The sequence below is a fragment of the Trichechus manatus genome, unplaced genomic scaffold, assembly GCF_000243295.1.
Source record: "Trichechus manatus latirostris isolate Lorelei unplaced genomic scaffold, TriManLat1.0 scaffold00131, whole genome shotgun sequence".
In the NCBI taxonomy this organism is placed as follows: domain Eukaryota; kingdom Metazoa; phylum Chordata; class Mammalia; order Sirenia; family Trichechidae; genus Trichechus; species Trichechus manatus.
In genome coordinates, this window is record NW_004444067.1 from 3,997,610 (window position 1) to 4,014,124 (window position 16,515).

The 16,515-nt window shown below is 45.4% G+C and overlaps 1 pseudogene; it reads right to left on the reverse strand.

Annotated features, from left to right (window-relative positions):
• LOC101355037 (transmembrane protein 132B-like) overlaps positions 1–3,397 on the reverse strand; it is a 10,574-nt pseudogene extending 7,177 nt beyond the window's left edge.
• Between the last annotated feature and the right edge of the window lie 13,118 nt (positions 3,398–16,515).

The window sequence follows — 16,515 nt, forward strand, 5'->3', positions numbered from 1 at the left end:
TTGAGTTTACTCCAACTCATGGCAATCCCACGTACAACAGAATGAAACGTTGCCTGGTCCTTGCCATCCTCACAATAGCCAGCATGTTTGAGTCCATCATTGCAGCTACTGTGCCAAAGCCATCATACCAAGGGTCTCCCTCACCCTCGCTGGCCCTCTGCTTCACCAAACATGATGTCCTCCTCCAGCAACTGATCTCTCCTGATGACATGTCCAAAGCAAGGGAGTCAGACAATGTTTTGTTGTGAGCTATAAGTTTTTCATTGGCTAATTTTCACAGGTAGATTTGCCAGGCTTTGTTTCTTCATCTGTCTCAGCCTGGAAGCTCCACTGAAACCTGCTCACCATGGGTGACCCTGCTGGTGTTTGAAATACTGGTGGCATAGCTTCCAGCATCACAGCAACACACAAGTCCCACCAGTATGAAAAATTGACAGACAGGTGGTCATCTGTTTCACTTATGGGCTCAGAAACAAATCTCTCTGCTCAAGGAATGGCCATGAAGGTCATTTCTAATTACATCTGGTAACCCAGAAGAAACAACTGCAAACATCCATTAATAACTAGAATGTGGAATGTATGCAGTATGAATCAAGGAAAATTGGAAGTTGTCAAAAAGAAATGGAACACTTGAAGATCAACATCCTTGGCATTAGTGAGCTGAAATGGACTGGTATTGGCTATTTTGAATCATACAATCATATGGTCTGCTATGTTGAGAATGACAAAATGAAAAGGAACTGTGTTGAATTCATTGCCAAAAATAACATTTACAAGATCCATCTTGAAATACAACGCTGTCAGTGATAAGATAACATCCATATCTCTACAAGGAAGAGCAGTTAGTTAATAAGACTATTATTCAAATTTACACACTGACCACTAATGCCAAAGATGAAGAAACTGAAGATTTTTACCAACTTCTGCAGTCTGAAATTGATCAACCATGCAGTCAAGATGCACTGATGATTGGAATGTGAGAAAGTTGGAAACAAACAATAAGGATGAGTAGTTGGAAAATATAGCTTTGGTAATAGAAATGACGCTGAAGGTTGCATGATAGAATTCTGCAAGATCAATGACCCATTCATTGGAAATACCTTTTTTCAACAACATAAACAGCAACTATATGAGTGCAAATCGCTGGATGAAATACACAGGAATCAAATCGACTACATCTATGGAAAGTGATGATGAAGCTCAATATCATCATAGAACAAGGCAAGGGGCAGAACAGACCATCATTTGCTCATATGCAAGCTTAAGTTGAAGATGATGAAAATTAAAACAAGTCCATGAGAGCCAAAGTACAACCTTGAGTACATCCCACCTGAATTTAGAGACCATCTAAAGAATAGATTTGATGAAGATTTGGCCGAAGTTCAGATGAGTTGTGGGATAACATCAAGGACATCATACATGAAGACAGTAAAAGGTCATTAAAAAGACAGAAAAGAAAGAAAAGACCAAAATGGATGTCAGAAGAGACTCCGAAACTTGCTCTTGAGTGTAAAGTAGCTAAAGTGAAAGGAAAAAATGATGAAGTAAAAGAGCTGAACAGAAGATTTCAAAGGGCAGCTTGAGGAGATAAAGTACAGTATTAAAACGAAATGTGTAAAGACCTGGAGTTAGAAAACCAAAAGAGAACAACAGCATTTCTCAAGCTGAAAGAACTGAAGGAAAAATTCAAGCCTCGAGCTGTAATTTTGAAGGACTCTACGGGCAAAAAATTGAATGACACAGGAAGTATAAAAAACAAGTTGGAAAGAATAGAGTCACTATACCAAAAAGAATTGGTCGACATTCAACCATTTCAGGAGGTAGCATAGGATCATGAACCAATGGTACTGAAGAAAGAAGTCCAAGCTGCACTGAAGGCATTGGCACAAAAGATCTGTATTTATGAGATTTGGAAAATTCTGTTCTACAAACTAAGGACATGAGCCCTAGAGTGTTCACCAAGGATGCGGCTATGCACTCATTTGTTAAAGAGATTAAGTCTGTGACTGATGGATATAACCAACTACCACAGCAGAAAATCCATCAGCTTAGACTGAAGGGGACAGAGAAAAGAACAAAAGTAAAGAATGCTGTCTGCCTCTTATAATTGTACAGGCAAGAAACAGGCCAAGGGAACTACATCTGTTGTCCTCCAAGAAAAGAAAAGGACCATCCCTGGAGCAGCCTGGAGATCAGCAGAACTGTTGGAAGGAGCACAGGAAGCAGGGTCTTCTTGGTTTCAAAGGATAGGGCCACAGTCTCCCGGATCTCAAACGGTGGGGCCACAGCCTCCTAGGTTTCAAAGAGTTAGATCTTCACCAACTAGGTTCTGGAGTATGGGGCTGCCGTTAAGGTGTTCCAGGGTTAGCCTCCAGCCAGAGCTGAGGGGGTGAGGCTGCCATGCCCAAAGGTCAGAAGAACAAGGCCTGCAGTGGCTTAGGGTGTGGGGTCACCACTCAGATGGACTAGGAGAATGGGGATGCCTACAGCTGAGGGAGAAGAGTTGCCATCTGAGAGGATCTGAAAGGTGGAGCTGAAGCCCAGGCCCAAGGGACCTCTGCCCAGAATCCAGAGGGTAGGGCCAACAACCAGAGTCTGGAGGGTGGGGCCATTGCCCAAATCGTCTTAGAGAAGAGAGGATTATTTTCAAGACTTGCGAGCCAATGTAATCTGTTCTGCTGGGTTTTGAACTTGCTTGGTTCCTGCTATTCCTTCTTTCCCTCCAATTTTTCTCATTTGTAAGTTATACAGTAGACGTGGCTGAGCCAGGGTTGACACCAGGCCCTCTGACTCTGAAGTCCATAGTCTTAACCATTACATTTCACTCCACGGATGCTGGATGACATTCACAAGCAGGGGGATTGAGAATGAATAATGTAGGATGAACAATAAGGGAAGAAGACATATAAGTAACTACTGAGCATCTCGTAAAGGTTAGGCCTTGTGTTAGGTGCTTCTTATGATCTATTTTATTTAATCACAGCACTACCCTATGAGGTGGATACTACTATTATTCCCGTAACAATTTTCTTATGTTGAAGTGCTAGTAAGTAGCAGAGTCAGATCCACCTGAACCCCAAGACCAGACCACTGCTATCCACCATGGATGTTGCTTTCCTGGGGCCTTGGACCCTGAGAACCAGTTTTTTCATCATTACACAAAGACCTAGGCCCACATAACATCCAATCCACAATCTTCTCTCTGGGAGCCACTCCCATCCTTGGTTCCTCACCTTCTGTTGGGAGCCACTGGGATCCTCCAGCCCTTGATCTGGCTCAGCTCTGTGTCTGAGATCTCAATCTGCAGAGGGAGTCTGGGCACCCAGATGGTGACTTCTAACTGGGAGGTAAAGTGCTGGTGGGTGAAGTTCACAATTGTGTCTATTCTGCTCTTCATCTCCTTCCCATTCAGAAAAACAGAATCACAGTTGTTGGAAACCTTTGGCGAGAGGTGGAATCTTGAGATTCATCAGCAGGAAGAATACAAGCAAAAAACCCACAGTGGTGAGAGTCCATGAGCAGCAAAAGCCCTGATTTATTAGACACCAAGACAACCAGAACAACATGACTTATGCAGAAGGTAATTTGTAGGCACTAATTAGTGACAAATACTGATAAATGGACTCTAAGAAGGCCATTTTGCAATATAAAATACTGACAAGTAAAACCATAAACATAATTTAATGAAGTTACATAACCTCTGTTGCCTTCTTTGTGTGTGTGTGTGTGTGTGCGTGTGTGTGTGTTTCGTGCTAGATGTACTCAACCCACCACTAATCAAACCCCAGACACATCACATTTTACTCTTGCACCATACTTCAAGATACATAAAATGTTACTAAAAAATCACCTTATTCAATCCATTGAAAGGATCCTTTTTAAAAAAAATCAAGAGAGCTCTGCACTAGGTTAAAATCTTCATAGGCAAATTGTTCACAAAATGCACTGGAAACATGGGTACAATTATTTCTTGCCCATTAAACTACAATTTTGCAGAATGGAAGTGAGGACATAGTGTTTCATTATGGTCTTCTGCCTCAGCACTTGGGGTGCACACATTAGCAGGTGAAGTATTAGACAATTTGAGCCTCCATCTCACTCCACATCTTTCTGATAAGAAAATCAAGTGCTGATGACTTTCTCTCCTGGACCATCAGGAAAATGTCATACGTGTGTAGGGGAAGGGGACTTTCCTTGCCCACGGTTTTACGTATATGTGCTACCATTAGAGCCAGCATCCAGGACGGACTCCTAGCCCAGTGCTCCTTCCCCTGCCTGTTCACCTCAGTCCTCTCCAGGGACATCCCAGGACATACAGATAAAGTCCAAACTCCTGCCCCCTTCTCTAACTTCACTGTGAACACCCCTCTCTCCACCCCAGTCCACACATAGGACCCCACTGCACGCTCTTCCTTCTCTCCCTTGAGGCGCCTGAACTTATCCTCATCCTAAAGCCTTCTCATGGCCTTTCAGGACTGTGATCTCCTCATCACTCAGGTCTGAGGCAGATGTAATTGCTTGTCTGCTGGCTTTACAACCACACACCTGCCCCTCTGCCCCAAAACACATACATATACAGAAGGTAATTTTTAGGCACTTCCTTGTTTCTAACCTTCTTTGTTTCTAAGGTTTTATTCAGATGATCCATTGACAGCCATGCCACCATGGTCTCAGCAAGCCAGTCATTGTCATCCCATTCCCCGTGACAGTGATTGGTTTAGGGAAGGACATGTAACAAACATTTCTGTTCAATGAGGTGTGAGGAGTCTGCTGGTGGATTCTGGGAAAGGATTCCTTGCATTAAAAAGAGACACAGGAAGTGGTGTTCTTTTCTCCCCCTGGATGCTGTAACACTGGATATGACACCAGGCATGACTGCAGTGATCTCAAGGTCTTGAAGGAGCTGACTGAGGACCAAGTTCACACGGGGAGTACGGCAGGACAGAGAGACAGAAGGACAGAGAGATGCAAGATAGGGTCCTGGATGACCAGGATGGACCACGGGAGCAACCAGCCTGGAACCCCCCAGCTTTGAGAGTGCTTCTTAGGTAACTTTTCGTAGTTGTTGTTCTTGATGAAGTCATTTTGAGCGATGGGTTTCTGTTATTTGTAGCCGAAAGCATCATAAATCATAGAAGACTCAGATAAAATGTCATTCCTTAGAAGGTATTCCCTGAGTCATTCCTAATTTAAACTTGGTTCTCCCTATCTGGTCACTCTCCATCTGTTATGGATTGAATTATGTCCCCCCAAAACATGTGTTGTAAATCCTAACCTCTGTGGTTATAATCGAAATTGGGAATGGGTTGTCTTTACTATGTTAATGAGGCAGGATTAGGGTAGGGTGTATCTTGAGCCAATTTCTTTTGAGATTTAAAAGAGATTAAACAAGCCATGAGAAGGAGAGACGGGCTAAGACAGATGCCAAGACACATGGAGATCTCCACGGAACCAGGAAGCAGAAGCTGAAGAGACAAGGACTTTCCTCCAGAGCCTACAGAGACAGAAAGCCTTCCCTTAGAGTCGGCACTCTGAATTCGGATTTCCAGCCTCCTAAACTGTGAGAAAATAAATTTCTGTTTGTTAAAGGCATCCACTTGCAGTATTTCTGTTACAGCAGCACCAGCTAACTAAGACAGCATCTATATCACAGTATTTCACTCTAGATGGCATACACTGTCTCTATAACATGTGCACTATATTACTTCCACCACCTGTCTGTCAGTTTGTAGTACTGTGGTGGCTTGCATGATGCTGTGATGCTGGAAGCTATGCCACCAGTATTTTAAATATCAGCAGGGTCACCCACAGTGAGCAGGTTTAAGCAGAGCTTCCAGACTAAGACAGAATAGGAAGAAAGGCCTAGGGCTCTATATCTGAAAATTAGCCAGTGAAAACCCTATGGACCACAACAGAACACTGCCTGATATAGTGCTGGAAGATGAGGCCCCTAAGTCGGAAGACGCTCAAAATACACAGTGGCCACGATAATGGACTTGAGCTTCCCAATGATCATAAAGATGACGCAGGACCGCGCAAGGTTTCGTTCCGTTGTACATGGGGTTGCCACTAGTCGGAGCCGACTCAATGGCAGCTAACAAAAGCAACGATAATATTACTCACTCTATTCATATTGCTTATCTTATATGACTTGCACTATATTAGTTACACCAGATTGCTCTATCTATGTGACACTATCTAATTTACTTCACAATTCTTCTCATTCCCTGAACAGTTCTGTTTGTTTCCTTGTTTATTGCTGTCCCCCACTTGAAGGTAATCTGCTTCAGAACATGGACCTTGACTCCTCTGCACTGCTGTATCTCTGGCTCATAGTACAGTGCGTGGCACACAGGAGATGTTTCTTAAATAATGCTGAGTTTGTGACTATGTCACAGCTGTTTCCTCTGGGCCCTTCAGTCCTGTGCACCATGAGCAGTGAGTGTCTGGGTAAGAAGGGGGCTTGAACAAGGCCATCTTGTGAATGGCACTGAGAAGAACGCAGGTCATCTCATATTCATGAGAGGAGCAAGGTCAGGAGGAAAAACAAGGAGCCCTAGACTAATGAAGTTTGATAAATGCTCTGTGGGGAATTTGGCCTTTTGGCTCAGAATACAGATGTCTGAGCATCACGTTCCACCAGGGGTGGATTATCCAAAAGGCAAGGTAAGCACAGTGCTTACCTTGCTTATCAGATCATCCGTAGTGGACCATTTCACATTTGTTCACCACATCAAAGATTCTGCTTCTAGGTATAGCTGGCATCTGTCTCTCTCCCAACCCCATGGCACCTTCCTACAGATTCAAAGCCTCTGTTCAAATTTTCAATCCCTGACAGGGTGGATTAACCAGTCCCAGCAAGGTAAGCACAGACTTACTTGTGCATATTTACTGATCTGTAATGAACAATTTCACATGGGTTTCACATAAACCATTGTTCACTACAGATCGGTAAATACGCACAAGTAAGCCTATGCTTTCCTTGCTCACTGGGTAATCCGCTCTCTGAGCCCCAAGAGGAGCGAGGAGAACCAAATGCTGTGAACCGTTGTGACACAAGCTAAGGGTAACATGACTTGGTGATGGAAAACAGACAGTTTGTGCCATTTCCATGTTTGAACTTGTGGAACATGGCCTACAGATGTCCTTTGTGAAGTTGTCTTTGGAGGATAATATTTTTACTGCCAAATGAACACTCTTTCAACTACAATACTCCAGGGTAATGGAGGCAAAAAGGAACTCTTAGAATAAAAGTATGTTTCCTCTGGGAATCCCATAAGAAGCATCCATTGCTTTGTTTTCCATTTAGAAGACAAGCAAGGATTTAACGTGCGTGTCCACCACCTGCTGAGTCTGCCACTGTGTCCATCCATCTGTCCCCACTGGTGGAACCTGACTGAGTGACAATCCGTTCCCATGATCCTGCTGTCTACCCAAGAAAAGTGCTGTTGTGTTAGAAGGAAGAGAAGCTACAGAACCAGATGGAAGTTTCTCACACGTACACAAAAAATGCAGACATTCCAATTTATAGAAAAAAAAGGCATGTAGACCACATAAAGAACAAAACGTGATATTTGTTTGTCATCAGAATCAAACGTTTACTATTTATTACAGAGTTTAGCAAGAGGCTAGCACTGTATCTGATATACAGAGGTCTCAAAAATAGTCCTTACTTTGGCTTGAATTTTCATAATTCCTAGAAATACTAACAATGATGATAATAAAAGGAATCCTTGGGTGGTACAAATGGTCACCGCACTCGGCTGCTAACTGAAAAGTTGGCAGTTTGAGTCCACCCAGAGGTGCCTCGGAAGAAAGCCCTGGCGATCTACTTGCAAAAAATCAGCCATTGAAAACCCTGTGGAGCCCAGTTCTACTCTGACACACAGGGTGTCGCCATGAGTCGGAGCTGGCATGGCAGCAACTGTCTTTTTTAATATATGTATATATATACCTGTTAAATCCTCCCACTCTCTCTGTGTTCGGTGTTTTGTCTCTATCTTATGGGTGAGAAAACTCAGGTGCGTCCGCGGCTGCTCCTCCAAGGGACCACAGCTCGTGAAGGGCGGAGCGGGGATTTGCACTCAGGTCCTCTGCACCTGGAGGGTTCGTACACATGTGCTCTTCTCCCTGGGTGCAGCCCAAACACAGAAGATGTGGCCTGCCCTCTAGAGGACTCTAGGATGATTGGGAAAGACCAGGCCTAATGTACACACTGGTGTTTTCTATCGACGTTACTGAGGTCCAGTTTATGTATAGTAGACTGTATCTAAAGTGCACAGTGTAGACACCCATGAACCAATTGCTACAAAAGGACATCCTATTTGGTAAAGTAGAAGGTCAACGAAAATGAAGGAAACTCTCAATGAGATAAATTAACACCATAGCCACAACAATGGGCTCAAACATACCACCGGTTGTGAAGAGGGTGCAGGGCCAGGCAACGTTTCATTCTGTTGTACTTGGGGTTGCCATGAGTTGGAGCCTGGTGCCAACTCGACAGCAACTAACACCACCACCATCCAGGAAACCACTACCACCATCAAGACACAAAACTTCCCATCACCCCAAAAGAGTCCTCGTGTCTCCTTACAATCCATCCTTCCCTCTGTGCCTGGCCCCCGGCAGCCACTGGTATGCTTTCTGTCAGTACACATTAGGTACGGATTAGGGACCAGTTAGATAGTAAGTCCTCAAGTCCTGGGGGAGGGGCCCAGAAGTGGCAGCTCAGGGCTGCAGAAGGAGGCCAAGGAGCTGGGGCTCACCCCTTCTTTCCATTCCCACGTCTGAGCAGGTCACTCCCCAGTCTCTGGGCCTCAGATTCCACATCCTGGAGCCTGTGGGAGCCCAAACCCCCAGCTCTGACTGCATCTACTCTAACACTGGAGGCAGTTCATGTTGGTGGTTAAAAGCAAGGCCCCTGGGTGTACAGACCAAACGCAAGTACCAGTGGCACTGGGCATCATATAACCGTAACAACCACAACCATAATAACCACTCTGCGCCTCATATTTCTCACCCATAAAAAGCAAGGTAAGGAAATAGACAGTGATGAGGGGTATGATTCTAGTCAGAGTGGGCAACTCCTGGGACACTTCATCAGTCGAGGGTTTCTGTCCCTCCACAGATTTTTCACTTTCTTCTTGAAAGAAAGAGGTCAATGAAACCATCACCATCCACTTGCCTGTCCACATAAACAGATGTGGTTTCTAACATAGATGGTAGGTAGATAGATAGATAGATAGATAGACAGACAGATAGATAGATAGGAAGGTAGGTAGGTAGGTAGACATACAGGCAGACAGAGAAAAAGCTCAAATCACATTCAACACAGTTTGATCCTGCCTTTGTAGAGAAGTCTTTGTAGATTCCCTTATCAACAGAACACCAACAACCTGGGCCCAAGATAATGACTGGGTGCAAAGTTCAGCACCCGCTTATCTGTGGGATGCTTTCATTTTAGAATTTCACCCCTTGACCTGGGAGATTAAAAAAGCACCACCACACTCCTTAGCTTAGGAGAAGATCCAAGCCCTTTACATTCAATGAGCGCTGCCCAAGAAGGGATTAGGAGCTGTTTATCTGGTGGAAGCTCAGCATATGGTGCAGCCCAGCTCCCTGCACCCGCTCTAACTGCGAACATGAAACCTTCTGGAGAGAAGCCTGTTAATGAGGTACCACTGGCAACAATGCTAGAGCCACCAGCTTAGGTGTTCCAGTTTGAACATAAATTAGCCACATCAAAGAAAGGAATTTTGGCAGGATAAGTGCACTCTCGGGGGAAAATAGAGAAAGATCCATAGGGTTTGTGTTTATTTTGAAACTATTTCTAAAAGTTTTTCTCAGAAAAGAAACTTCCATAAAAGAAAGCTGTGAATCGTGAACTCTACGTGTAAAAATCAGCAGCTGAGAGTTAATTCCTGAGACTCCAACAAAGGAGAAGAGTAAATACAAATGATGGCCTCCCACAACTGCTCCAGAAACAGAAAGTAGAAAGGCCAGTGGAAGGACCCAACAGAGGCAAGATTGCTCACTGCTGCCAAGAGCAGGTTGGAGGCCCAAACTCAAACTCTTCTTGAGTATTTCCAAAGAGAGACCCAGCAAGTCAGAACCCATCTGGGCCTAGCAGGTCATGGGGGAAGCTGGATGCACAGGACGCCACAGCAGCACAAGGAGGCAGCTGGCTGCTCACCCTTGAGTGACCTTGAGTGCTGTCCTGCATGAGAAGGGCTGTTTGGAATTCCTGGTCATAGAAATTGTTGTTCTGGATGGCCTGAGAAGTAGCATGCATTTCCTGGTGTGTTGAGACATCACTGGGATGATATATATATCTCACTTGAAGATGCCGTTAAGATGCAAATCCGTTCTCTGGTTCCTGCACCCCCAGGGTCCCAACCTTCCTGCAATGTTGTTATGAGAACCAACAACCGCCCTCTACTTGGGGAAGCTGGGTTAGCTCAAACTTGCCAGTTACAACCAGCATCCCGAGTAACACACCTTCACCTCTAACTTCTTAGCCCCCACATGAGGCAAAGGAACTCTGTGACGTCTGCACGTCAGCCCCACAACACACCCGTCCTACCAGTTCGGGAGGATGGATTTTCATTCGCTCTCTGGTTTTCGTTGGCATATTTTCTGTGTTGTTTTGTTTCCATTCTTGTCAGTGTTCCAGTCTCATCTTTGAAGTTAAACCTTGGCACTCCTGGGATTATCCATCCTGGCTGACTGAGATAACTCTATTAAAGATTCTTCTTTTATGCAACCTGGAGATGTGGGCTTATTGATTTACCTTGACAGAACCATCCTCGGTGATAATAAGATATCTGTTCACTTCATCTCCAGTAAGAGAATGGCATGTACTGGCCGCTCTAAGGGAAAGACTTTATCTGTATGTTTCTACAGACTTTTCTAGAGGGTCCCAGTTTCTTTCTAAAGCTCTAATTAACCATAGCATCCTTCATTGCAACAATCCTGAAGCCTTAAGGCCAATGTTTAGTCATAATTCCTGTGACCCTCCTATATCCTACACACTGTAAACACTTCCCCACTAATTCAAATTCCTTGGATTCATTCAGTCTTTCCTAAGTCCTATAGAACACATTATGAATGGCAGGAAACAGTTTATAAAATACAGACTCTGGAGTAAGGTAAACCTGGACTCAAGCCCCATGTGCTTCATTTAAGACCAGCATGATCTTGGCCAGTTAACCTTTCTGAACCTTAGTCTCTTCATCTGTGCAATGGAGGTACGATAGCTGAAATCTGGAGGGTTGCTATGACCTCTCCTTAGAAACAGCCAGTGCAAAGGGCACGTGAGGAAAGTGCTAGGCACCTGGTGAGCATTCGACAAATGTGAATTCTCCATCCCCTTCTCCTCTAAAATCACTGAAAGGAAAGGATGATCTGTAGGACTGGGAGGTCTTCTGAAATCATTTCTTTAAAGAGTCAGAAAAGCTTTCACGAATGTAATAAGTATTCTGAATACTCAATGTGACTAAACCAGTTGCCACTGAGTCAGCTCCAACTCATGGCGACCCCATGTGGGTCAGAGTAGAACTGTTCTCCATAAGGCTTTCAATGGCTGATTTTTCAGAAGCAGATTGCTGGGCCTTTCTTCTGAGATGTCTTTGGGTGGGCTTGAACCTCCAGACTTTTGGTTAGCAGCCAAATGTGTTAGCCATTTGTATCACCCAGGGGCTCCGGGCATGGTGAAGTGGGCATTCATTGTTTTCACCTATCTAAGAGCATTCCTGCTTATCTGAGTAACACCCCTCAGCTGTGCCCTGGGAAACTACCCCTTCCCCACTCTCAGTCTATGGGGTTTGGGTCAGGCTGGATCGTGGGCTGGGCATGTGACCCAGCTTGGCCAGTTAGCACACTCCGTCTCCCTAACCAATGTGATTGGTCCAGAGACGGGCATGGGGTCCAGAGTCAATCCCAGAGACACTCTCACAATGCAGGTCTTGCAAAACTAATAGGATGAAAGTCTGGGATTTCAGGAAGCCCCATCAGGGAAGAACTAGCCCCAATGTGATTCTAATAAACTAAAAAGGAAGGGTTAAAAGTCCGAGGGAGACAACAGCCTCAAGACATTATCCAGCCATACCTCCTTTCTAGATCTTTCAGTGGTATAGTTCTGTGATCCAGTTAATTCCTGATATTGTTTAAATGATTAGAATTTCCTCAGGAAACCCAGTGAGTCTGAATATGAAGGTGATGCACTCTGCCCATCATAAACCGGTTGCCATCGAGTTGATTCTGAGTCATAGTGACCCCACAGGACACAGCAGAATTGCCCCACAGGATTTCCAAGGAGCACCTGTCGATTTGAACTGCCTACCTTTTGGTTAGCAGCCAAACACTTAACCACTGCGCCACCAGGGCTCCACCATAAAAGCTGAATGAAATGTATGAAGACCAAAGTGTATTAGTGGTTACCAGGGATGAGTAGGAGGTGGAATGGAAGGTATTACTTAAGGGGTAATAAGTTTCTGTTAGGATCCCTGGTGGCACAATGGGTAAGTGCTTAGCTGTTAACTGAAAGGCCAGCAGTTCAGATGCTCCCCAGGAAAAGACACCTGGGAATCTGCTCCCCTAAAGATTCCAGCCTAGGAAACCCTGTGGGCATTTTACTCTGCCCTACAGGGCCGCTATGAGTCAGAATTGACTCACAGCACACAACAACAACAAGTTTCTGTTAAGGGTGGCGAAAACACTTGAAAATAGATAGTGGTAATGGTTACACAATATGGAGAACATAATTATTGTCACTGAATTGTACACAAAAAAATGGTTGGAATAGCAAAAGTTTTGTTATATATGTGTCCCCACAGTAAATAAATAAAGCTGTGTGGCAGGAGTTTAAATACGGGATCAAGAACCAGAACATCGACGAGGGCCTCTTTCCACCTACTGAACACAAAATAAACACATCTCCAGGAGACAGGGGGCTCTAGGGGCCACGTTTGACCAGGGCCTGGTGTTCAAGACACATCCGCAGGCCACTCTCAGTGAGTCACTGACCTTGGAGCTGAGTCAGGCCTGGAGGGGAAGAGCAGAGGACGGGCTGCAGGACTGGGGAAGAGGACTCCCGCAGGCAGGTTTCCTGGGTGAGGAAGAAGCAGGGCGCTTGCAGGTTACCCGGACTCACTCCAGGATTGCTCTACATCACGCAGAAACCGTGCCAGAACGTAGTTCTTAGTTAGAGATGCCAATAACAGAGATGAACAATCTAATTAGTACTGAAACCGCAGTGAAAGCGAAGGAACAAAAGGTTGAGCATGCAGCCTGTCTGTCCTCTGGCCGCAGGAAGTACGTGGCGCATCTCCAATTAGAACGGAACAGAAAAGTCCAAATTACTGGCATGAAGAAGGACAAAATTAGGCAATAGCATCCAAACTGCCTGACAGCATATTCTTAGCCGCCTGGCTCCCGGTGATAGGCGCAGGGAAGGAAGCGCAAGCCCAGAAATAGAACAGCGGCGCTCTTGGTGGGAATGTCTGCAGGCTGTGCCACAGGAGAACAGAGTAGCCTTTAACTCCTCTGGGTCTCTCAGCTCTTCTGCTAAGTAAAATGAGAGGCAGCCTGAGGGTTTCTGCGGAAGCTCATTCTAGCCCACAGAAGACAGGGACCCTTTCAAGGTACGTCAGTGCAAAGAGGCTGCTAGGAAACCCCATCCCCCATCATCCACACCTCCTGGGTCCTCAGCAACAGCCACAGCCCCACTGCACCTGGGGTGCAGGCTCCTCCTCCCACCTCTCCTGACGGCCCTACAGACACCATGTGCACAGAACAGACTGGCAGCCCCAGGAGGACGTATCCACAAAACTCTCTCATGTTTCCTTTACAACAGAATGACTTGGCAACATCTAAGCATAAACGATCTTACATAAAACATGCATTCCCGGGTCTGTCTTTAAACTTGTCTTTAAGTGAGAGAGGAAATAAGAAAGAACTGTTTTTGTCCAGTTTTGGTTCTGAACATTTGGACACACAGTGGACTAATGTTTATTCAAAACTCGTGGAATACCAGATAGCTAAGCATCTCTGTGCCTCTGTTTCCTGAGCTGTAAAATGGGAATGCTGTCTTAGTTATCTAGTGATGCTTTTACAGAAATACCACAAGTGGATGGCTTTAACAAACAGAATTTTATTTCCTCATAGTCTAGGAGGTTAGAAGTTCAAATTCAGGGTGCCAGCTCCAGGGGAAGGCTTTCTCTCTCTGTCGGCTCTGGAGGAAGGTCCTTGTCATCAATCTTCCCTGGTTGAGGAGCTTCTCAGCATAGGGACCCTGGGTCCAAAGAACGTGCTATTTTCTTGGCTCTTGTTACTTGGTGGTAGGAGGTCCCCCTGTCTTTCTGCTCACTTCTCTCTTTTACATCTCAAAAGAGATTGACTCAAGATACAACCTAATCTTATAGATTGAGTCCTTCCTCATTAACATAATTGCCTCTAATCCTGTCTCATTAACATTATAGAGGTAGGATTTACTACACATAGGAAAATCACATCAGATGACAAAATGGTGGACAAGCACACAATAATGGGAATTATGGCCTAGCCAAGTTGACACACATTTTTGGGGGACACAATTCAATTCTTAACAGATGCTAATTGTACCTACCTCTGGGGGTGTTGTGTGGGTTGAATGCAGCACTGCACTTAAAACAAGCAGAAAAGTGCTGGGCAGAGTATCACTGTGTACTTTCGTGGGTAATGGTGTTATTAATTATTCTCACAGACCTGGGGACACATAAATAGGCAACGGTGTCTGCCCTCAAGCAGAAACATCAGCATCCACAAGGACGTACAACGTGCTGAGTCCCTAATACGTGTGCCTGCACAGGGTGATGGAAACACATAGCTGAGGACCCCTGAGAGGGCAGGAGCGAGGAGGCTGCACAGAAGAGGGGACCCCTGAGCCAGTCTGGAGGATGACTGGGGTTTCTGAAGGGGCAGGGAGCAGGAATTAGGGAGGGCATTGTGGGCAGAGGAAACCACATGAGCACAGGAAAACAGTGTGCAATAACACAGCCTGTTTGGGGACCTAAGTGTGGTCCAGTGTACCTGGGTACAGAGAGCCTCTCATGGGAGATGAAAATGCCCCTGAAGAATGAACCCTCCCTCACTCCTAGACCAGGCAGTGCAGGTTAAGCTGACCCCACCTCCGGTTCCTCAGCTCCCATGGTGGGCACATGACTCAGGCCTGGCCAATCTGCATCCTCTATTTTCAGGCCACAGAGACCCTGGATGAAGGACAGGCACCAGCCACCCCCCGACAAAAAAGAAGAAAACCAAACCCGTGGCCATCCAGTTGATTCCGATTCATAGAGACCCTATACGACAGAGTAGAACTGTCCCCTAGCATTTCCAAGGAGTGGCTGGTGGATTTGAAATGCCCACCTTTTGATTAACAGATGACCTCGTAACCACTAAGACACCAGGGCTAATGTTGTCCAATCCCGGGACTCTGGTTGAACTGTTAGGGAATTGAAGCTTCCTCCCCATGGGCTTGAATATGAAATGACATACACCTCTGAGCTGTTGGTGCTACCACACAGACAGACTCCATCTGAGAATAAAGCCAGCACAGAGAAAGCACACTAAGAAAAGGAGAAATGCCTAGTCCTAAAGACCTTAAGGACCTCAGGATCCAACTCTGCCTAAAGCCGCCATGATCTTTCTCATTCCATGAGACAGTATGTGTCCTCTTTTGGAGGCTTACGCCAGTTCGATTTGGGTTTCTGTTACTTACAACTAAAAACAAACAAAAAACTCATAGGAGAATTCATGGTACACTTACCAGATCCTACTACCTCCACAGCTGTCTGATTCTGCTCCACCCAAACAGTGACGTTTTTAGTTCAATGCCTAGAGCTCAAGTATGCCTCCCTAGAGGATAAACTTCAAGAAACACACCCCCCTTCCATCTTATGTTGTTGGTGGTGCTAGCTGCTGGGGAGTTAATCCTGACTCGTGGCAACCCCACGAACAATGGAATAAAATGCTGCACAGTCCTCTGCCATCCCCATGATCAGCTACAGATGAGACTGTACTGATCTACAGAGTTTTTGCTGGCTGATTTTTGGATATAGATCACCAGGCCTTTCTTCCTAGGCTTAGTCTGGAAACTCTGCTGAAACCTGTTCAGTACCCTAGCAACACGGAAGCCTCCACTAACAGACAGGTGGTGACTGTGCATGAGGTGCCTTGGATGGGAATCAAACCCAGGTCTCTCACACGGAAGGCGAGAATTCTATCCCTGAACCACCACCGCCTCTTCCATATTAGACCTTCACAAAGCCCTTTTGTAGCTGCTGAACATGAATCCAGGAAATACAGTTGCTCTCTCAAAGCTGCTGATGCTCTGCAGAAGAGACATCAGGCTCCATTTGGTGGTTTGCTCCCCCTGCAGGCAGCTGGATGACTCTAGATGTCCTCTGACAGCAGGTCCATCAGAAGACAAGCCTTAACCACTTACAAGTTACAACCAAGTTTGGAAACAAGATGCTTCCC